Raw genomic sequence first — 23,423 nt, forward strand, 5'->3', positions numbered from 1 at the left:
CAAACTGAGGATTTCCCGTATTTCAGTCAGGAATTCCAAACGCATCGTGTGTATTTAGACACGGAGGGAAAGAGCTTGGGCCCCGTTAGGCTGACCTCAAACATACGTGAGACTTCCCAAGAGAGGACTGGGGAGGGGGAAGAACAGCTGGACGAGGGGATATGAGGCAGCACGGGGTTACCAAACGATGGGCAACGGGCACAATACCTTCTTGTGATGAACTGTTGCTTCTATAGAGGTGTCTGTCAGATTTTGGCGAGGCATTCAGTACATGGTGAACAAGGTAAATGGGAGAGCAGGGAAAGGGCTGCTGTGTGCAATCCAGCCTTGCTCAATACTTCTTAAGGCTAGGTGGGATGGAAACCTTTTTTCTCAGAATCCTTACCAAAGATGATAATTTGCCACACTCCACCTGTTTGTGGAGCACCAGACCTGAAAGCCTTCCCTGTCGAGCAGCTCTTGGGTCTGCAGAGATGGTTATCGACTACCGCCTACCCCTAGTGCCTCCAAAATGACCACAGCGTGTGAGGAGCAACCAGTGGTGAGACTGTCCGGTCCAAAACGGTGCCTCGGGAAGTCCTCTGCGAGCTACACAGAAGGGGTCTGAGGGGAGAAGAAGCTGGTGCTGGTGCCCAGAAGCACCGTGAGATGCTCAGAGATGCTTCGGGGAGTGCAGCCGGCAGCAGGCTGCCCTCACAACAAAAGCGATATGCCCTAATGCCCACCTGAATGTAATTATTTTTATTAGCTTACACTCGAGAATGCCGGCACAATATTCATAATTAGTGGCAAGAGGACAGAGGAACTCTCCATGGAATGTCAAACCGTCAGCACCAGAGGAGCAAGCAGGGAAACGGAGCTGTCCTGAGGTGGGCCTGGCAGGGTCCTGGAGGCTGGGGACGGAGCCCACGGCCCCGGACAGGCGGCTTCCCTTCACCCAGAGCTGAAGCTGGAAGCAGGACCTCTCCCGGGCTCAGAGAGCACACACCCTGCTCCTGCTGCCCCCACGTTTTTTTGGGGAAGCGCAGCAGGTCCGGGCCCTTCACGTGGCGGCTGCGCTAGGCTCTAAAACCAGACCTCCGCATTTCCTGACTGCTGCGCATCTCAATTATATGTGAAATCTATTGGATTTCATCCGTAAGAGGACATTTCCTCTAATTTTGAGGAAACATTCCCCTCATTACTTTTTGAAATTTAAAGACAGCAACACTTGAAGACAAAAAAAAGTTTTTTTCAAAGCACTGGGCAGTTATTAATGATAATCATAAAAGATTAAATTTTCAACATAATTAGCCAGTGACAGGTCAATAAAATCCCTAGGCCAGATGGCTTCTTAACTGAGTTTTCAAAGAAATTTGGTAATTATAGGAACCACCCTCAGAGATACTCAACTTTTCTTTTTAATGAAATCGCATAATGCCGGATTATGCGAGAAAGCCCAAGATGAGTTTTAGCAAACTGAACAAAGACCTCTGCACCACCCATTTCTGCGCGCCTCTTCACACCCCTCACCCCTGCAAGAGGCTCTCCTTTATCTAAGGCTGGAATCAATATGCTAATCCACATAGATCAGCCTGGGTTAACGCGAGAGACGGCTTTCACATCACAGCACCGATGGTTTTTCCTAGAGGCAGTCTGTTACTACACGCTATGTGACGGGCTAAAAAAGAAATCATCGTTTCAGCGGAATGAAAGCACGCAGGTATTCTGCTCTGCATGTGCCTCAGGACGCAGATATTTTGCTGCCCTCCTCCAGCCCCATGAGGTCAGGGTCCTGCATGCAGCAGAGTACAGACCATGGCAGACCCCAGCACGCACCTCAGCACCAGCCCCTTCCCCATCCTTCCCCCCTTAACCCCATACCCTGAGCAGCACAAGTCCAGAGGTGTTAAGTCAAAAACCAGCAGAACTCAGAGCACCTCCACCGAGGTGTTCATGAAGGTTTCGTTCTGGTTCCCCTCCATCAAAGCCCAGAGCTGCAGCCCCACAAGGTGGGGACGAGGCTCACTGCTGTGTTTACTCCTCACTAACGAGTTCATTAATAAAATCAGAGCGAAGCCAAACCTAATGCATGACACCTTGTTTTATGGAGTAACAGGTGAGCAAACTTTGAATTCATTATTGTTTATGTGAATTAAACATCACCTGGGAAAACTCACCATATCAGTTCTAATTTAGAAAAATACTGATATTTTTTGAGTCATGATAACATCTTTTCTGATTCAATTTCAATGCCATGTTTGGGGAAGAGCCACCACCTCCACCACCATCTGCAGCAAACTGTACTCAGCACCTGCTCCTGGGCACACCAGGGAAAATGACACGGTGGGGAACAGGAGCTCCCAGCAGGACGCTTCTCCGACCACAGCAGCATATAGCAATAGGCCCCCAGAGAAGCCCCTAATTAATCCTATGGCTGTTTTAGATGGTAATAAACCCCATCAGTACTTAAAGCTGGTAGTCCAAAAGGCAAGCGTGATGTTACACATCGTGTCAGCAGAGTATGGGGCCGTGCAGCCAGGCTGTGCTTGCAGACCCCGAGGAAGCATCGCAGCGTGCTGAAGGCAATGCCAGTGCTGTTGACATGGATGTGGATCTGCAGCTGTGCCTTCTTCAGGCTCACCCTAGTCAGGATTTGGGCAGTTTTATTGAACAAATTCTCCACTCAGCAGCAGTTTGAATAAAACCTGCCCCTAAAGCTTAACCCATAGGTTTCCATGTTTGTTTTAAAATGCTAACCGTATTCCCCTGTATTCTTGTTTTTCTACCAGCTCCCATGAGGAATCTGCCCTTTCTCTGCATAACCACTTGTTCTTTACAGAGCTTTGGATTTTATGTTATTTTTTAATTTTAACTCTGAGGACTGTTTTATCTTCTCTCCATCAGACTTGCCTCCTGTGCCTGTATTATTGAACAACCCCTCACAAAATTATATATGAAATAGTCTGTTCTAAGGGTTTGGATGTGAGCCACGTACAATACCACAAAGTCTCTCCAAAGTCAAACTCAGAAGACCAACACCTCCCAACAGCTATGGCAATACTTACTTGTTCTCATAATTTGCTGCACGATTCAAGTACCATAGAGAATAGCTGAAGATTATCAGCCAAATAAGGGGCAATTTATAATTACACCAGATATTGATAGAATTTAAATGGAAGGCTTGGTATTTAAAAAATAGCCGCTTGTAGGAGCAGATAGCTGGGGGTTGGGGAGGGCTTGAATAAATGTGCTTGTGGATGCTTCAGAACATAAATCACCATGGGTGATAATGCACAGAAGCAATGTTAAATAACACGTTAATTCATGTATCAAAGAAAATTGTGATAGCTTCTTTATTACATTTGTATCTTAGCTCATTAGGGAAACGACCTCTCCTCCACCGTGAAGCAAGCAAGGCATTTATTGCTACTGACATTTCATCAATGCCAAGGTGAACTAGTCCTCACTTCTGCAAATCCTCGCAGCTCTCATTACGGGGACCGATAAAGATTCATGCACAAACCTGGAAGTGTCTGGAAGGAAGGAAGACGTGTGATGAACTGTGGTTTGAACAATAAATCTGTGGCTGACCGACAACAGCTTGACTGTTGTGTGTTAAATAGGGCTTTATAAACTGAGATGCAGAAGACCTGAACTGCAGCATGTATCAGCAGTAGACTGAGCTATAACCAAATTTGTTTAAATTCATGATTCTTAAGCCAGCGGTGAAGATGCAAAGAGACTTATGTCCCCGCTACTCCGTCCTGCCACATCATCTGTTAACTTTTCCTGTGAGAGACCTGCCCCCAGCCTCCCCTCTCTGCTCTTCCCAGTGCCATTTGGGGTTTCCTAGGAAAGGGGGCTTCTTCCCGGCCCCCAGGAGCCAGGCAGGGGAGCAGGACACGGGCGGTCCCCTGCTGCCCGCCGAGGACCCCGTTGAGCCGGTGCCAGTGCCCGGCCCCCAGGCCAGCAGGAGCCGAGCCCAGCACTGAGTCCTTGCCTAGGAAACCCACTTGTTAAAAACACGCCCGTGGCCGTCTCCTCCTGCTTCTCTAGTGAGCCTAGCCGTGCTTCGTGCTCTGCAGAAGGAAAGGGGGGGAGGCCCCCTTCGTAATCAGCACCCAAAGTCAAGCTATGATCTCTAATGCCCTCATCATAGCAAATCTACTGATCTGCCTTTGTCTTCTGAACAATGGGCATTAATTCTCTCCCGGCGATACAAAAAGCTGCGTTTACCCTTGATTTTCACCTGTAGAAGGAGTCCTGTGCAGCTGCTGATTGCTCAGCCCCAAGCACAGCGCTACCGCAGGGGAAGGGCTGAGCGGAGGAATGGGACAGGAGGGGAGCAGAGGGAACACAAGACTACAAAGTCATTTTCAAGAATTACTTTATTTTATATTTATCTATAATGACGCATATACATATGTGCACGGTCTTTGCTTTGGTTTCCATGCATGTGTGTACATACATACACGTGTACACATGTATAGGATGCAGGGCGCATCTCACCAACTTTCTCACTCGCTCTCGTTAGGAAGGCTTCAGCTCGGAGCTGGGAGGACATCCGAAGGCTGGCTGCCCTGGTGCCACCTCCTTCTGTCTGCACCAAGGCACAGGAGCGTGGTCGGCGGTGGCCCAAACGTACGGAGATCTGCTGTCAGGCACAAGGACACGCTCCCAGGCAGCCAGTTCCTACGCTGCCGAGACAAAATGTCTAAAGAGATCTCCCTTCAAACAGGATCTTCGCAGGAAAAGATGATAGGCACTGGAAGCTCTGCATTTGGGGCTGTATTTGGGGGAAAAGCTGGTGGCACAGAGGAAGTGCCATTTCAAAGAATAATGCGGTTGGACCCGGTCTTTCCCAAGCTGCATCTCCACGAACCATCGTGGGGCAGGGGCGCCTGGCACCGTGCCCCCACGTGCGACTGGAGGGACGCTGCGTTACCTGTCTACAGGATAAAGCTCAGAAGGTTTTTGGACCAGCTAAATGTCTAAATGACTTCTTCCAGCGACAAAACAGACAGAATTTTCCCCCTAATTAATTACTTTTCCTCAAGTCTCATAATTCTACCCACTGTTTTAAGTCAAGCATTTGTGTCAAGTTCTTTTGATCTTCCTCCTCAATTACAGTGACCAATTACCCCTTCCGCCGGGCTCCTCAGCCACCTAATCGCTCTTATCTCGTCCTTCTCCCTGAATCTAATCCTTTCGGCTTTTCGGGAGCTCACTGCTAAGACAGTGCTGCACGTTTCCCAGGAATTCAGCAACCATATGTCACACCAAGGACTCCACCGACGTTAGCGTTCCCTCTCATTTGGCCGTCAATTAATTTCAGAGACGAGGTGTGCCCTATCATGACTTGGATCTCTCGCCTCCAAGGGATCTTAAAGCCTCTCTCATCGGAAATGTGTTTGCTCCGATATCTGTATTTAAAATTTTTCCTCCCAGCTGAGGAGCGTTCAATCTTTCCTCCCGAAGCGATTAGCGCTGCAGAGCCTCCCTTCAGAGAACCCCTGTGGAGGCGAGATGTTTCCAGCCTGACACCCGACAGAGCCGTCCCTCCCCTTCCCACGGCAGCTCAACAGCAGCTGACAAGGCGGTGAAGCAAGAAGCTAAAAAGCATGCATTTTTAATGGGGTAAAGCTCGTGCAGTCCCAGGTTTCTTCGCTAAAGATGGGACGTGTAGCGGGATCTTACTTTTATGTACAATTAATGACCCAATCTTCATAAAGAGAAATTTTGCAGTAGGTCAGGAGTCAGTGAGGGAAATGGAATAATATTTATTCAAAAGCAGCACTCTTCATCCCTCATTTCTTCTTCTCAGCTACTAAATTGGCAAGTACCTAAAATACAGCATTGTGCCTCATTGCACGCATCAGGTTCATAACTTTCAGCATCCACAAAATTTGGGGTTATTTCTGCTGGAAAAAATAGTTGCAAGCATGTTAGCTTCTGCAGATTGCCATTATTTAGGTAACTACTCGAAATGTATTTAATACACTTGAGATGACTGGAAAAATATTACAGAAAAAAATCTAAAAAGAGGAAAAGCTTCTTTAATTATTTAGTGAAAATGTAGACTGAACAACTGTCTTCCACTGTTTTCTGTTCAACCATTTACTGCTTTTTCCCTTTTTATTCCATTTATTTATCTGAAGGTGAAGAATAGGGGAAAGACAGCGACAAGGGATAGACTACGCCGCACAGCCTTCGGCACCAAGTGCATTCCCTTTCCTGTAGGCACACAGTTCAGAAGCCAACGGCTTTGAAATATTAAAAGCAAATGTTGTTGAGTCCAAATACACAAGTTTGGGCATTATCATCAACACAAAAATTAATTTATGTTCTTAATCACACAGTAATTCTGCTCTCACAATAATAATTCATTGAATCAATTTAATTACGGACTCTGGGCCCAGCAATTAAAGAAATTGTTGCTACAGCGAATTCTCTAATTGTAAGAAGAATTTCAGCTAAATAAGATGTGCAGAGGCAATGGCACGCGTGTTACTCGCATGTAGGCCAGTTAATAACCCATGCTGCTATCTCACTAAAAGCATTCCGTTTGTTACACCACATACAACCACGTAGAGCACAGTACATGACACCGAGTCCTGGGTGTGACAAAAGCAGTTTTGCCTCAGGCGTGGATGCAGTCAGACTGTCCCTTTCACAGCGGTCACACAGAACCTGCGGTGCTATTTGGGCACTACAGGAAAAGCTTTAAATCCACACGGAAAAAGCCTCCTCCTTCCCCCTGCCCAGGTTCTCACAACGTAAGGCAGGGCCCTGCTCCTTGGGTGGAGGCAGAGGTGGGAAATGGGTGGGAACCACGCAAAGCACCCGCTCCTTCCCCCTCACCTCTGTCATTTGGGCTTTGTACCCAAAATCGCCTTTATTTAATACCGCTTCTACAGGTTTCCTTCGGTTTTAACCCGTGTGCAGGGCCGTCAGCTGGTCCAACTCTTCTGCCATTAAATACAATTTTATTTTACAGCACACAGATGTACTCCAGTTGAGTTGCTGCCAGATTTTAATGATAATCTCTCTTAAGAGCTATTTAGCGAGTTAGAGGTGAAGTCTCGCACTGCAGCAGAGAGCAAACCAGATGCTGTGCTCACGTTTTAGTTTTCAATTACACAGCTCTGACCTTCACCTGTTACTTGATGTCAGCCTCCTGAAAAAGCCGCGACGACCCCAGTGTATGCCAGAAAACTGTTCATTAATATCGGAGTGACCGGCGTCACGTGCATTTTATATCAACCCCCCCCGGTGCCGCCCCATGTCCTAGATATCAAAGGGAAGAAACTCCACAGAAGAAGCCAACAAACGAGGCACGAGTGCATGTACGTGAAAATATGCAGCATTTGCAGAGTGCTTTGGGTAAACCCTAAAATTTCAGGGAAACTACACAAGGAAAAATGAAGTTTAACTAAATCAGACCCGCTTCTGCCCTAGCACATCCCCTTGGGTTCAGTCAACAGCCCCCAGCTGTGCCCTGAATGAGGTCCTTTACTTCAGCTTCTTACAGGCTGTGGATTTCCCAGCGCGGGAAAAAGGCTTCCGAGGGGCAGACGAAGCTCCAATAAGGTGGCGCTTGCAGCTTCTCGTGGCGTGCGAACATCTTCTTCCTTACATCCCCACACCGCCAAATTAATTTAATACTTACAAACCCTTGCAGGGGAATAACACAGCGAGCGCAGGAATTTACAGAAGATGTACAAGGCAGCTGTAATCAGAGCCATCTCAGTAGCAACACCGCGTAATTTGTGTGTCATCTTTCAATCACAGCTCCCTTAATGCATCCTTGAAAAATGAGGACTGCATCAGTCACGGTAGATTTAATAGCCAGGTAGATTTATACTGGAACAAAGCCAGAGGCAACTTCACACGTTAAATAGCAGTGTTGGGATTATTTTAAATGCTATTATCCTGCTCAGTTTTGTTTTTTAAACTGCATTAACAACCCCAGGAGATTCTGCAGTATTACAGACCCTTACAAGGAGGGGGAAAAAAAAAAAAAAAAGAAAGAAAAAAAAGAAAAACCACAGCGTTACCAGCAACAATTACTGAAATGTGTTTGTTAAGATAAATCTGTCACTTCCCACCTTGCTCGTGCATAGCTGGCGGCAGGGAGGGAGGCAGGCGTGAGGAGCTGCCACCCTCGGTGGTCCCACGGAGTGGAAGGGGGGAGCAGGGCAGAAGTCCCTGCTGATGCCGACAGTCAGATTTCCTTCTGCAGACCACTCAGATCAGAAGCAAGGAAATCCTATTTTGCTTCACACAAGGAAACGCGTGCTGTGACAGCTCTGCCTCCCGGCATTTCCCCGGGAGTGCCCACACACCTTCATGATGGCTCCTCCCTGGGAAGCAAGCGTTCAGCTCAGAAACTGGCCGCAAACATCTGTCCTCACACTGCAGTCCTAGAAAACAATATCTTGTTAACACAACTTTTCACCAAGTTCTCAGAGCAATGCGTGCAAATGGAAGGAATTCGCCCCAAAACAGCGCAAAGAGCAGCGGGGTGGCTGGGGCCACCTCTCCTGTGCGGGGAATCCCCTGCAGAAGGGGGTTTGCACACCTACACAGCTCGTTTGCCACCAGGGACAACTCACCAGCAAGCCCCTGGTGTGGGGGTTTTGAATCCCCTTTATGTGGGTCTGGGGGCTGTGAGCAGACCTGGCCGAGCCCTGAAGGAAGGGGCTGGCACCGCAGCGGGTCTCGGGAGCTGCTCCCCGCCTCGGGGAGCATCACTGCTGTCACTCCAGTGCAGGCAGGAGGGCTCAGCGTGACCCCAGCACTTACACAGACCTAACACGGGGCGTGGGAGAAGGGACAACAGCATAAAAAGCCTGCAGTTCCTTTTGCAGATCATTTGGAATAAATTAAAAATAATACATAGATTTTTAAAAAGCACTCACTGTATTCATGTATGGCAAGATGAATTTTTAAAAGATACTGGAAATAAAAGAGTAAAGAAAATACCAGGAGCTGTGGGCAGGCCCATATTCTAGCACAAGATCCAGGTCAAGCCCGAATGCTTCATGACTGTCCTTGATGGGAAGCCATCGAAGGGGGAGCACGTCCGTGCTTCTTGATCTCCAGGGGGACACTGGGTGGCCACAAAGAGCATGAGAAGTGATCCAGAAAAGGCAGGGGAGTGCGATCGGCAGGCCTCTGGCTCCAGAAGTAAGCCTGGAAATCTAACGTGCGTGTTAATATTGGTTTGGTAAATGGCTTTCAGCCGCTCTGTGAACGTCTTGTCAAATACGAGCCCTCCAAAAGCCTCGGGTAGTTCGTGGCACAATAAAGTGTGGTGAGGACACTTCACATTTCTCTTGGGGTGTTTCCAGGTGGAGAATTAAAGCCCGCAGTCACTCACCCTACCTCACTTAGGCGGCTGCTGTGAGCACAGCTGTATCGAATGCCACCACCCACACAGAAAGAAAGCAACGTCTTTATTCTCTCCCATGGCTTGTAAATACAGAAACAATTAGACAATTACATGTCAGCATTTCAGCTGCGTTGGGTATTTGCACCGTCAGTACGTGGCCGGTGTGACAGTGGCAGCTGCCACGGGTCTCTTTGGGTCGCCAGGAGCAGAGGCGGTCAGCGGCTGGCTCCCAGCAGGCAGCCTGCAAGGACGGCTTCCACTTAAGGCAAATGATGGCTGTGCACTCTTCAGAGAAAGAAAAAAAAAAAAATCCCAACCAAATAAAATGCATGTCACCTGCAATCTTAAACTTGACATCCACTCTATTTATTTTTCCCTCGGGATTTATACCCCTTTAAATCAATGCCCTGAAATTACAGCCTTCCCATGGGCGCACAGATCCCGTAAATCTCTGACTTCTGATACTACTTTATTTCACGACTGACGAGCAGCAAGCCCTGTCAGAGGGGATAATTAAGGAAGTTATGCTCGGTGTCACCGGACGCTGCTGAGAAGTGCTCTCCTGGTGCCTCTGCTCGCCTCTCGGTCCCCAGGAGGCCCCGGCTGGATTTAGGGCGCAGCAGGCAGCGCTGTGCTGGAGCCACCCCACCTCCCTCCTGCCCCTGCTTGAGACCCCCCATTTGGGCAGTGTCCTGCTTACCCCATGCACAGACCCACAGGAAACCCCCCAAGGAATTCTCCCTCCCTGCCTCCCCTCCAGCTCCTCCTGTCCGCATTTAGCCCGGGAGTGGAGTTTAATGGGACGGCACAACTGGAATTTCAAAGCCCAAGCAGCGTCCGTCAGGCGATTTAAGTCTGATCTGCGCATGCATGAGGTTTCTATTGCCTACAGAAAGACTTGGTGTTGGGGTAAGGCACGTTCTCCCCAAATTATTGCTCGGCAGCTTCTCTCCCCGTGGAAGCCCTGGCCTCCAGAAGTCAAGCGGTGGGCAGGAGAGCTCATCCTTATTCCTATGCACCTTGGGGGGATGAATTACCTTGCAGTACCTGGAGCAAGAATGCTGGCTTAGGGTTTCCCTGTAAAGCTCCCTTCCCTCCCCAGGACTGCTCTCAGGACCTGCTTCTTTATTCCTTCTCTGCGATGCTGGGCAGGTTTGGCCAGGTGCTGGCTGAGCCAGGCAGAAGTGAGAAGCCATCCGAGCGCAGGACCTGTTGCTCTCGTCCTCTGCTGCCCACCCCTCGTCCCTGGGTGGGATTTCCTGGAGGATTTCTCACGTTTTCCCCCCAAAACAAGCACCAGTGGCCAGACACGGAGCTCGGCTCTCAGCTTGCACTTTGCCAAAAGCCAGGCGAGCTCAGCTCGTGCAGCAGCTGGGGCTTTCTTTAAATGTCATTTTTAATATTTAATCACACCGGATGGCCTCAATATTTACAGCATAAGCCATTTCATTGGGAAGTTAAATATATAGCTGAGATATTTAAGGAAACTGATTCAGAGCCACATAAATGTAATTGCACTTAACGTGACCTGGGAATGAAATCACGCGCAGTTCACTTTTCTGCAAGATCCTTAAGCCCCGTTTTGAATGCGTTATGCTAAGTCCATTTCTCTCGGCGTGTTTCCGAGGCAGAACTCACTAACGCAAGCAACCCAGAGCACCAGGATGAAAAAATAAAATAAATAAATAAATAAAAAGGAAGAGAAGTAGGATATAGGTCTATAGGGGAGCTTTTGCAAATAAACCCACCTGTTGGCTGGAGCAGCCCATTAGAAATGCATTTCCCAAACGAACCAAAATGCATAAAGACGAGCAGTAAGCAAAAGAACGGCAGTAAGCTGTAACAACAAGCACGATGATTTTTAAACATTGAAGATGCATGAGTTCCCCGACGTTAAGCACTCACAAATTGAGTGTTTTTCTGTGATTTTTGGGCTGGTATTGAGTCATTCCTACCTCGCCCGGGGGTTTGCTGTGGTGGGAGCTGGCTCTGCCCACGCGGGCAGCCCTGGCCTGGTCTCAGCACCCAGCGGGAATCGGCGCCAGCTGCTGCGGGAGGAGAGGATTTCTCGCCCCGAGCACCGCCGCACCGCTCTGCTCGGCACAGCTGCTCCCCGCGAGGAGCAGGGCAGGAACAGATCTGCCGCTGATTAATCAGGAGCCGAAGCAAAACCGCCAGCTGTGCCAACGTCAGCTCTGCAGACGGGCTCCTAACAGTTCGGGGCTCGCGGCTTCCAGTAGCATTTTCTGCATAGGACAGGAAAGTTTCAAGTCCAGCACAGCCCAAGCAGCTCCCCCTGGTTTCTTCCCTCTCTGAATTTCTACGAGCTGATATCCCGACCTTCCCCCTCAAACACACACAGAAACCCCCAGAACAGTCAGTAAACCGCTGGGAGCAGCCACCTCTCGCCTTCCCATCACCAAGAGATTTGGGCAGAGCACCCCGCTGCTCCATGGGATTTACAATTCTGCAGTTTTATTTAACAGGGAAGTGGAAAACTGTCAAAAGTTTTATCGCCCGTGGCAGTCAGAGCATGATACGTGCTGATATCAGCCGAAGATGATAACGCAACGGCATAAAGTCATACTGGAAAGAGAAAGGAAGCCAGAACTCTTGGCTAGTGATCATGCCTGCCTTGGTAATGAGCTTCTGGACCAGCAGGGGTGAAATTGCATGCCAAAATCACATATAATTTATCCCTTGTTTAAACACACACTGGCAACCCAACTACTGGTTTCAGACTCGCAGAGTTTAACTTAGCGGTGCGTTATTGAGCAGCAGCTCGCTCCCGTTTCCCATAACGCACGGTGCCACCCCGCAGCGCCTCACACACCCACGTTCCACCCAGAACACGCACATCTGCTGGGGAGCTAAATTCCTCCGTCTCCTTGAAAGAAAGGGGAGGAAAATAAGTTTACCTTCAAAGACGCCCATCTAGATGGACAACTGCTTCTTGAACGTCAACATTAACGTGTGCGGGTGGTGCGGGGCCCGTGGAAGTTGTTGCTGAGATCTCCCGCGGGAGGTGAACCCTCCGGTGGCTGCCCCATGGCACGGGCACGGTGCAACCAGGGCACGGGGAGCAGCACTGAAATAACTCAGCCCAAGCTCCCCGATCACATCAAACGGGTTCGTTTGGTGCCATCTGACCACAAGTTGCTTGCTGCCACAAGGCTTTCATTCTGCCCCCGCGGCTGCACCCACAGCCACAGAAAAACCACGGCCGTGCCAAACCAGAGGCACGGGGGTCTTGGAGATGATATGGGGAGAAAAAGAAGAAGAATATCAGCCAGCCCGGATATTTCAGCACAGGACGAAGCTATCAGGCACACGGCTTCCCCTGCGATGTTACTATGGTGATTTCACGAAGGACAAAACCCCACGATGTGCAGCGCGGCCGTGGTCGTGAGCCCCAGCTCCCAAGCAAGATACTAATCTGCCCATTAAACAATACCAGGGTTTGTGAGTAATAATCAAAAAGCAATTACACAACAGATAGACCATCGGAGCTCACCCCACCGAGCGTGAAGGTCAAATACATTATATTAACTAGGTATCTGCCCGCTGGAAACCTACAGCTTGGTGGACAGAATCATTACTTCTGGCATTAATAATAATGACAAGGATTGCCAGCACTACTTCAGTTACTTACACCAATGAGAAATGCCATAAATATTGTACTAAATCACGCGCAAACAGCCCGCATGCAGGAGATCAAACTGCACGAAACTACCATGCTGTAGAAAAAAAATATTAATATACACTTTAAATATACTTTCCATGCTTTATAGAGACATGGTGAATTTTGCTAACTGTTCAGAGATCCAGATTACTGAGTATTTAGGACCCAGAAGTACACATTTTTCCAGTTAGTGCTGTACTGGAAATCACTCCTTCATTAAAAGGCGGTGGTGACGCTGGGAGATGCTGGGGCGGTGTGACGGTCTTTTTGTGCTGGGATCTTCCTCGTTTGCTTTCTGCCGAAGGGTAAAGCTCTCTGCAAGGCTCCCAGGAGAGCCTGCAGGATTCCCAAACCTGTTTTCCACCGGGAGCAATGTGCTTGCACAGGCAGGGCTCCGTAAGGGGGACACCAAAGGGCAGCAACTGCAGGATGTGGGCAGCAGGAAGGCAACGGGTGGCCAAGACACGTTGGAATTACAGCCTGCGGTACGAGCAAGAGCTCACCATCATCCTGCCCAACAGAAGCAGCTGCCCTGGCGTCTTAAATCATTTGTTCGCCCAGCCTCTGCCCCCATCTCTCCCCAGCCCTCTTCTCCCGGGGGATGCACGCAGCGTCCTCGGGCCGGGGAGACAACGCCGAGCAGCAGGGTAAATTCCTTCACCAGTACGTGTAATTTCATTACTTGAGTGACAGCAACCCATCCACTGCTTACACCGGGACCGCTATTAAAGCAATTACTTGGCACCGATGCAGTACGGCAGCAGATTTAAATCTTGCCTCGCAGCAAGGCGCCGGAACTGCTGCTCCAGACAGGTCGAACTCGTAACACCGTGTTCCCTCTGAGGCACCCAACGGAGGGCAGCCTCTGCAAGGTCCTCGCTCATGGATCTATATAAAAACGCCCTTAAAAAACCCAGCGAGGTCGCGTTGCTGCTGCTTACTCCTGCCAAGCCCTCACACAGGCAGTGTGCATGATGCCAGGGTGAATGCCAGCTCTGGGCTCGGCCGTGTCCCCCAGATAGTGAGCCATGTACCCCAAAAAACAGCCGCCGGGCTCCAGGGTAGCATGGAGAACACAAATTTTTCTTTCATGGGAACTGCCTGATTTCAGGTATGTGCAGAAATCCCTGGGTGAAGACGAGCTGCACTATTAGTGCTTGAAATGCCCTGTGTTTCATGCACGCTGTGACCTGTTTGCCTCACGTCCCCAAGCCGTGCACGCACTTCGGCACGCGCATGAGCTGCCCAAGTTTTTTGGCTTTCTGCCACCAACTCAATTCTGGTCCCATGCAGTTCTGGCTTTCCAGGCGTACGTGGGTTCACCAAGGCATCAAGTCACCGCCCAGGCGAGCGCCGTTCAGGATGCTCTGTAACACCTGGGGAGCTGCTGGGCACTGGCTATTTTTGTGACTTCCCACTTTACGACATTTTCCAGTTCTTCAAATTGTTATTCAGCATTTCTTGCCTTATTTGCAGAGCAATTCCCAGCCTGCTGACAGCTGCCATGGGGCCCAGGGTTCTCTTTCCTCCCCCTTCCCTCTTGCCCTCCCCTCTCATCCCTAAGCCCTGCAAACACCAGCAGCCTCCAACCACTTGCAGGCACCGTATCTGCACATTTCAGGCACGTTACGACGGTGCCGAACTGCTTCCATGTGCAAAGATCAAGGCAGCCTTAAAAGGGAGGCCGCAGACTGCAGCAGATACCATCGCAAGCTTTTGCTAGGCTACAGCTTATTTTATGATAGGTCTTAAAACATCCCAGCACCTTACAGCGAGCGACCTTCACTCAATGATTTGAGGTTTGTGGATGGAGGCCGGGCCCACCACCGCCAGCCCATGGTGCAGCAGGATGCGGCCGGTCACCGAGAGCCCACCTGGGGCTCATCCCTTTCCTCCACAGCTCCCCTTTCTGCAGGAGCATCGCTCCACCCGTACCAGCAGAGTACGGAGGGAGAGGAAACCCCAAACGAGCAGAGAACCCCAAACCCAGCAGAGAAAAGGAGGCAGAGGAAACCCCAAACGAGGAAGCCCCAGCGGGAAGCAAAGCGTTTCGCAGAAGGCAAGCTTGGCCCTGGGAGCCCGGCGATGATGGGAAGGAAGGAAGGACGTCATCCAAAACAACAGCCAGGTGGCGAGGCGAGGGGATGAAAGACAGCGCTCCCCTACAGCAGATGGTGCAGATGTTCCCCTTCATCCATCCTCCATATGTCCCAACAAAACCCAACAGCTCTGCGGCCTTACTCTGGTGGAAACAGCGCTCTACGGGTGCACCAGGTGCCACGCGAGAGGCACAAACATGTGGCAAGCATCGCGTCTCCTCCTCGCCCATCACCGCAGCCCCAGGGCTCGTATTGCCGGGCAAGGAAGCCTCCCGGGGCACCTGTCCGTGCAGAGGCTGCGATGGGAGGCTCAACCCAAAGGCCTGGGAGGAAAGGAGGGGTAGAGGACGTGATCTGATGCGGACCAGCCAAGGAGTGTGAGAGGCAGCCACCTCCAGCGGGGTACCCACGCCAGGGGGATGTCAGACACAGCACCTCTGCCGCATCCCGCCCAGCAGCCAGCCACTCGGCCCCGCCAGGAACCCAAATGCCAAACTGGACATAAAACGCAAGGCTGCAGCCCCCGCTCTAAAGCCTGCTTCTCGTCACAAGGCAGCCGGTGACAGAGCCTCGCAGCGCTGTAATCTGACTTTAACGGATGGCGAGAAGGGTGAGCTGGGCTCCGTCCAATTCGGCGCACTGAATACCTCGCGCCTCCTCCGCACGGATCGATTTTTGCATTGGGTTTACAGGCGTAATTAATATTCATTCAGGATTAGGCCAAATAAGATTCCCAATGCATGAAGATGTTTATTATTTATTCATATTTAAGGCTTGTTAGATTAATCTATTTTAAATTACTGCGTGCTGCCAGGCACAATTATTATAATTTATTAGGATAATTTCGGTGCCTTATTTCCATCCGACACAACCTTGCAGAAGGTGCGTGCTGCTCCTCGACTGCTCCGTAAAGCAACCCATGCTGCTGGTAACCGAGCAGTTCCCTTCGAGCAGCAATAGCTGGCCCAGGCAGCTTAAGGCTTATGCCAGCTGAACACCATAAAGCAACAGGCATCGCTTGGTGGCTCCAGGAAACACTGAGGATTCCTTCCTGCCTCTGCTTCCTGGGTGTAAACAGCTACTCCTGACATTTTGCTGAAGTGGTGCTCAGAGCAAAGGGTTAAGAACATGGAAATAAAGTCTCCAGCTCCACACTGTGCAGAAGACTTCATCTCATTTCTTCTTTCTTTCTTTAAAAAAAACTACATATTTGCTTAAAAGCTGCAGAAACCATTATGACATTTAATTGACGCCCTCAGGGGCTCGTAGCTTTCATGAAATTTAATTATTTTCCACTAGGGCTTGCAAGGTAAAGGTGCAATTACAGCAGAAAAGGCCGCTGCTCACATGGAGGGAGGGCTGGCTGCCACTGGCAGTGCTGCCACCACTAAGCGCCGATCCGGGCAGCACCATTGGGCTTTGCCTGTGCTGCAGCCATCGCAGATCCCCTCCATTCATTTTGGCCTTTAAAAATGAATTAAAATTAAGGCAGACCAATGTGACTCGATGAAGGACACATGAAGCTGCCATAATTACAGCGAGCATTGCTTCGTTCAGCAGTGTCCTCCCCGTGGAGCTGAAGACAGGGCAAACCCAGCAGGGTGCAGAAATGGGAACCCCCTGCGCCCCCTTGCCACATTGATAAAATGTGGGTAATCACGAGACACAACTGGCTGCAAATCAGTTGGTCCATGCTTGTACATCGCCATAAATAACATTTTCTCACCTTTGGAAAGCCCTGCATTTTCCCTGAGGCGCAGGGGAGAGCACCCGGCGTGCCGGCACAGGAGGACAGACGGACGAGAGCTGCTTTGCGGTGCCACCAGCACCCCCGCGACTTCTCCCCCGAGAAGGGCCACGCAGCGCACACTCTTCTGAAGCCAGCTGCTTAATCAGAGTCTCCCAGGAGTAAATGCAGCCAGCAGGAAAAAGAAAAAAAGACCAACTTTTTAACATAAAAGAGCAAAAGGCCTCCTTTGAGTTAAACAAATGATTTTCTGACAAAGAACGTCCTGGGGACAGGAAGACAATGTCTTGCTTTTGATGCTGCAGTACTGTTCGTGAGATTAATGGTTGCACAGTTAAGATTTTACCCCAATTATAAATCTCCCTTAGCAAGTAACAAAATAGAATTTAGCCTTATCTAATGGCAGACTAAATTTTAGCTATGCTTTGATTGGTAGTTTTCAGGCAGAGAATTTAAGAGCATTCACACAATTATTTCAGTGTGCCCTTCCTGGAATGCCTCCGACTTTAATATTAGGCTTCTGACATTCAGAGTCATATCCCATCAGCAATAAGCAAACAGTATTGGGGTGTTTACCTTTTTCTCCCAAGTGGGGTAGCCTCCAGTCTCCTCTACATTGATGAACAGTGGAGGAAAATCCCTCTCCCTGTGGCCGAACTCCCAAGAGGGAAAAAGCCAGCCATTAAACTTCGATCCAACCAAAGCCCCAGAGCAGATTCAGCCCCAAGTCCTAAATGAAATGACCAAAACCCAAAGTAAATGCTACAAGGCCTCATGCTCCTTTAGGTCCCCAGACCAAACTGCGATGTTCGGTGGGGAATCAAAATCACCATTTTCAAAGCAATGGCTTTTCCCCCCAGGATGTTTAACCAAGCAAATACAAAACACATCCAGTATTTTTGACACCCAGTAAGCTGTTATTTTAAACACAGTTTCAATAAACTACAAAAGTTGATACTGTTAGAGGCTTGAAAATATACGATCTCATTAAAAAACGCTGGCACTTAGAAAGATCTCTAGTGGCCAATCACAGCTTGGGGAGTGCTGTAATTTATAACTTTGATCCCCACAGCTAAACCATTTAATCTGATAATAAACATCAATCACTGATTTTTATTGCACCATTTTGCAGCCTGAGCAAAAAACCTTGCTCTTGCGGACAAATTAGGCACCCCAAAGTGACTCTTGCAAATAAATACCGACTTTAATATTCAGCAATATAATTCCATGGGATCAATTTTTTATTTAAGCACTACTGGAGCTAGGAAAAAGTTTGTAACTACAGAAGTATCTACAAAGGCAATTCAGAGCAGTGTAATAGCACCTGGCGAGCAGGAGCCTGCCTCTCCAGCAGCTCAGTGACAACACATACTTACCATTACGTCTGTTACAGTTGTCGTCAGAAAGTTATTAAGTGTGTCCAGATATTCTGTGTGACAGCCCATAACTCACCATTAAAAATGATGCAAGATCCTATTACATTCCCATGCAGACTGGTGTTGGCTCGAGGTACTAATCCACAATCTACCACTCAATAGCAGGGGAAATGGATCAGTCAGGCATAATACATTGTGCAAATGGATGACTGCCAGAAAAAATAAATCAGTTGGAGCCCATTAATATATAACGATGTCCAAGCTACCATTAATTCAGATACTCTTACCCAACCAGAGAGCTATTTAAGAAGTAACTGAAATAATGATTTTCTTTTGGACACATCAAACGTCCATCACTGCTTCATGCTGGATTCTTGTAGTCAGTGGAACAAGGCAGCTCTTCAGTATGCTGTCATGTTTTTCTGTAAACTGATATTTTCCAAGATAGAAAGATATCTTATAATTAAGTTAAATTATTTATAAAAGTTCCAGTCCAGGTAAAAATGGAAAATTAAGAACAGCATAAAGGCCACCCCAGTCTTCCCCATGAATGCCTGCAAGAGTCGAGCAGGCAGTCAGCAGTGAGAACATTGAAGGCTGTCAGTTACTCTCTTTTTAGCAGGATTACCTGAGGCTTTTGCTTCAGAGGAGGAAAGTTAAATTCAAATGCTGCTGTCCCAGAACGCACTTAGTAGAGATGATGGCCTTTTGAGAAAAAAATAAAAAATCTGTTTCTCCCCAAAAAGAAAACACAAAGAATAGAGCAAGGAATATTTGTCTTGAGACAAGCAACAGGAAGGGGTAAAACAGGCTTTTATACGTCACGACACGCTGACAGTGCATGCTCGGACCCCAGCTCCATCAGCCAGCACATCTCCATACTCCTTAATCACCTCCCCAGAGCACCCTCTACTCCAAGGAGCTTTGCTTACATGAAAAATGTATCACCTTTGTGCCGAGCATGGAAAATAGATGAAGGCACTTAAATTCGTGCCTTTTAGTCTTGCGACTCCACTAACATATTTTAGTTACTGATTACTAATGTTGGAGCTCCTCAAAGTGAACTTTCCAGTTGTCTCCAGTACGCTCACCAGTGTGTATATAAAATAGTTTTAACTGAGACTCACATCAGCAATTTCGTAAGTGTTGCATTAAATCTAGACAGTGTTTTTCATCTCAAGACAGAAAAATGCATATTAATCCAGCAGCAAAGCAGTGCAGTGAGAATTTTAAACATTTCTGTCAGTATCAGAAAAACCATAATACATTCTTTGCTAGACGAGATACTGAGTCATTTTGGTTCATTTGGAGGCCATTTGCTAACTTTATTAGGCAATATTCAGATGATGGATTTCAAAAGGATATTCACTGTAGAAACAGGCTTTGTTTCTGAAGACAGTAATTAGGTTAACCTCATGAATAAACTCTTTATATCAGCAGCCTGTACAAAACGAAAGTAGAAAAATGCAGGAGAAAATGAGAAAGTAAAAAAAAAAATATCACACAAATGGAAAAACTTAAATCTATCTATAGCACCCTCCATCTCACACTTCAAAAACATTTCATACACGAAAACAAACGTCACCGGACCCGATGTACCAAAATGTACAGCGTTACGGGAGTGACGCTGATGTTATTGTGCTCATGCTGGTGGTCGTATACGTGCTGTTACCAATGCGTTGTTCAATGGTTGATGCAGAACCTGTCCCACCGTGACGGCTCCCTGCACAGCCAGGGCCTGGGGCAGCAGCGGGGAGCAGTCCTCGCCCCAGCCCTGCTGCACCGGCAGGCTGCGGCCATCCCAAAGCCCCCTAAGGCACACACTGAGGTGAAGTCACCTCATGGCGACCCACAGAAGTGTTTGTTGGTCAAGTGGGGCCTTCACTGGCCGCTCCTGGAGCCGCTGGTGCTCGGCGTGTCGGGGCCTGGAGGCCGCCTCAGCCAAGCCCAGCGCCACCAGGCCGCGGGGACAACAACAGAGCTGTGGGGACAGGCCCTGCCTCTTGACAGAAGCACTGAAGAAAAAGGGTGAATCCCATTTCCATTAGACTGTTCATTCAGTGAATAGCTGTCTTTTCTCCCCAAAACACCCGGTAATTCCTCCTTAGCAAGGTTAGTTCCAAAACAAGTTTTAAAGAAAAAAAAAAAAAAAGAAAAAAGAAAAAGGGAAAAAGAGCATCCAGGCCTCATTGCAAATTTCAGATAAGGTCATTTGACATCTTAGCATGGGCTTAGGGCAAGAGCACACAGCCCACAGGCTTGTAACCCGTTAGTTTAACCAGTATGAAGTGCACAGTGCTCATTACAAAGCTGGGACGAGCATTAAATACTAATAACCAACCTAACGGCCAACGTGCCGTGAAGTGCGGATGCAAGGACTAGCAAAACCTGAGGTCATTTTAAGAGGCATTACAAAGGGTCTTAAGAAAGAGGTTGTTTTGATCATACTTCTATAGGCCTTCCCCGTCAGCGGAACAAAGCATTATATTACACCACTAACAATGAGATATTTTTCCTTGAGTCAGCTTTAGAATAATGTTGACATTATAGTCAATACATTATATATCACTATATTTATGTCAGAACCTATTGGCATAAAAATAAATCAATTTAAATGCATAGCTTTTGTATTTAAATGAAGCCTGGCAATGCCATATCTTTCCTTCAATTTTCACTCAGCTTCTTATGTGTGTATCAATCATTTCTGACAGATTTCATACACTGGGATATCACCTTTAGTCTCACTAAAAACTATTCTAAGTGAATTTTATATACAGAGACTGGAAAATCTGCTTTTGGGAGCTCTTTTTATAAGCAGTACCGTTTTTGATAGCTTAAGTTTTATTCTCGACCTCATTCAAGGTAGGTCTGAATTGCAGGCCAGCACACTCGTAAATGAGGGGCACCCCGAGTCAGCCAGGCTGCACTGAAGCATCAGCAGAGATGAACAAACTGGTTTCCAGCTCTGGCTAGCAGGTTGTTTCACCCCAAAACAGTGACCAGAAGAGATTGCTCAGGAACCATACAAACCAATCCAGTATAGAAGAGGGACCATGTAAGTGTTTTAAGAGAGATTTCCCCAACAAACTTCATCTTGAGCAACAGACATAAGCTGATATGTTTTCATTGCTACTCCATTAAAAAAATGCATCTAAAAATATAAAATATCCAAAAAAAAATGTAAAGACAATTTGTAAGACGTTGTCTAGCTCAGTGAATAAAGTAGAATATAAAAATGGCCTGACGTCTTCAGTATTAAGTAGGTTAACCAATTTCCCATAAGTGACATCTGAGATTTTTTCAGCAATTTGCAACAGCCATATGTGACCCATTTCACCCAGGATGCCATAAGGCAGTTACTTCGCTTACCTTAATTTGAAGTGGCCAGTTATGTTCAATCATCATTCCAGCTGACAAGAGAAATGCAGGATGCCAACTCCACTCTCTCTGAATTATTGACATTAACAGCTGTTTTATATCTACAGACAGAGCTTTGCAAACATGTAAACAAGTCAATTAATTACGATACTATAGTAAAATTGATTTTAATAATTTGAGGAACATCCTGATGTTTTCAGATCTGCAGACACTATATAAAAATTAAAGATACCAGAAAGAGTAAAATTTGCTTGTTTGGAGGAAACAGAACAGGAACTATTTTCCTCTGTTTGCTGCAAGGCCCCACCTTCTGCGTGCAGAACAAAAAGACTCAGCCCTACGTGCACAGATGACCTCGGATGGGTAAGCAGGCTTTCTGTCGCAGGTCAGGTATGCTTTCACAGCCCAGCTGGAACCTCTCCAGCAGCACCACTCCAGCCCAATGTGACAACATGCATCCCAGAACCGCTCAGAAACCCCTAATCTGCTGCAATCCAACAAGGCTGTGCCACCAAAATGAGCTCTTAATAGATGTGAAATTAGAGAAATCAAGAGATCTTTGTGACGGACACCACATCCTGATTGGAAAAGGGGTTGGAAGTGCTTACCATGCTCAAACACACATCTGTATAGGAAACCACCGAGCTCACAGCACAGTTCTCTATAGAGGTCACAATTTAGGTCTTAGTCTGTAAAATTTGAGGACTTTTTTGATCACTACTTTCCTTTTCCATCTATGGATCAGAGGGCATTTTGGATATAGTTGTTTTAAATAAGTTTACTCTATATATATAACAGACAACAGGGCAGGGATCACTTCAGCTAGAGACTTAAACCTATGCCATTTTATGCAAATTCAGGCTTCACAAAACACATCAGGTTGGGGTCAAAAGGATTTTTGCTGAGGATGCTAACGTTTCCAGTCAAGAGCTCAGGTTTGGGGATGAAGATCATGGTTCGGCCAATCCACCAAATAGAAAACACAACAGCCACCACACTCACTGCATTCGCGTCCGGAGGAATGGCAGCAGCTTCAGTCATTTGTGTCCTGGGCAGGAACTCGACCAAAGGCAATTGTATCAGAGTCCGAGCAGCAAACTACAGCAGTCTGAGGCAGCTGGCAGGGGACATCAACGTGCGAGTATTTCAGGAAATTAGACGTATGCAGTTATAAATGCAGGGGTTGGACTAGATGATCTCTAGAGGTGCCTTCCAACCTTAGCCATTCTGTGATTCAGCTTAAATATATATATATGCACATGTGGGTGCAGGTATGTGTATATAGTTTAGTCACTTTGTTACCCTACCCTATTTTACTTGCATGAGAAGAAGTAAGTGACCTCTTCCTGCTGAAGACTATTGGTATTAGCATTTGCCTTTTAAAAGCAGCCTCCAGAATCAGGTAAGTAAATCAAAGAAAAGCAGCAATTGCAGCCTTGAAATAAGACTTTTTGTCCTAACGCAGAAAACCTTCCTTGCATGTTGATGTTGCAGTAGTGACCTCTAGTGACAAGTACACCAGGACAGAGGAGTGTTTGTTGGGATAAACTACACTGCTCACATCTTCCCTCTCGATTGCTTCTCCTGGTCCAGCTCCATCTCCCCTACGCTGGGAGGATGAGCAAACCCCAACCACAGCCTGCACCACCATCTGCCTGGTGAACCTGGCCGTGGCAGACCTGCGCTACCTCTTCTCTTTGCCCTTGCTCATCGTCAGCTACATGCAGCAGGACACTGCTGAGAGTTTCTTTTACAAAATCTGGAG

The sequence above is a fragment of the Cygnus atratus genome, chromosome 9, assembly GCF_013377495.2.
Source record: "Cygnus atratus isolate AKBS03 ecotype Queensland, Australia chromosome 9, CAtr_DNAZoo_HiC_assembly, whole genome shotgun sequence".
NCBI classification, from domain to species: Eukaryota; Metazoa; Chordata; class Aves; order Anseriformes; family Anatidae; genus Cygnus; species Cygnus atratus.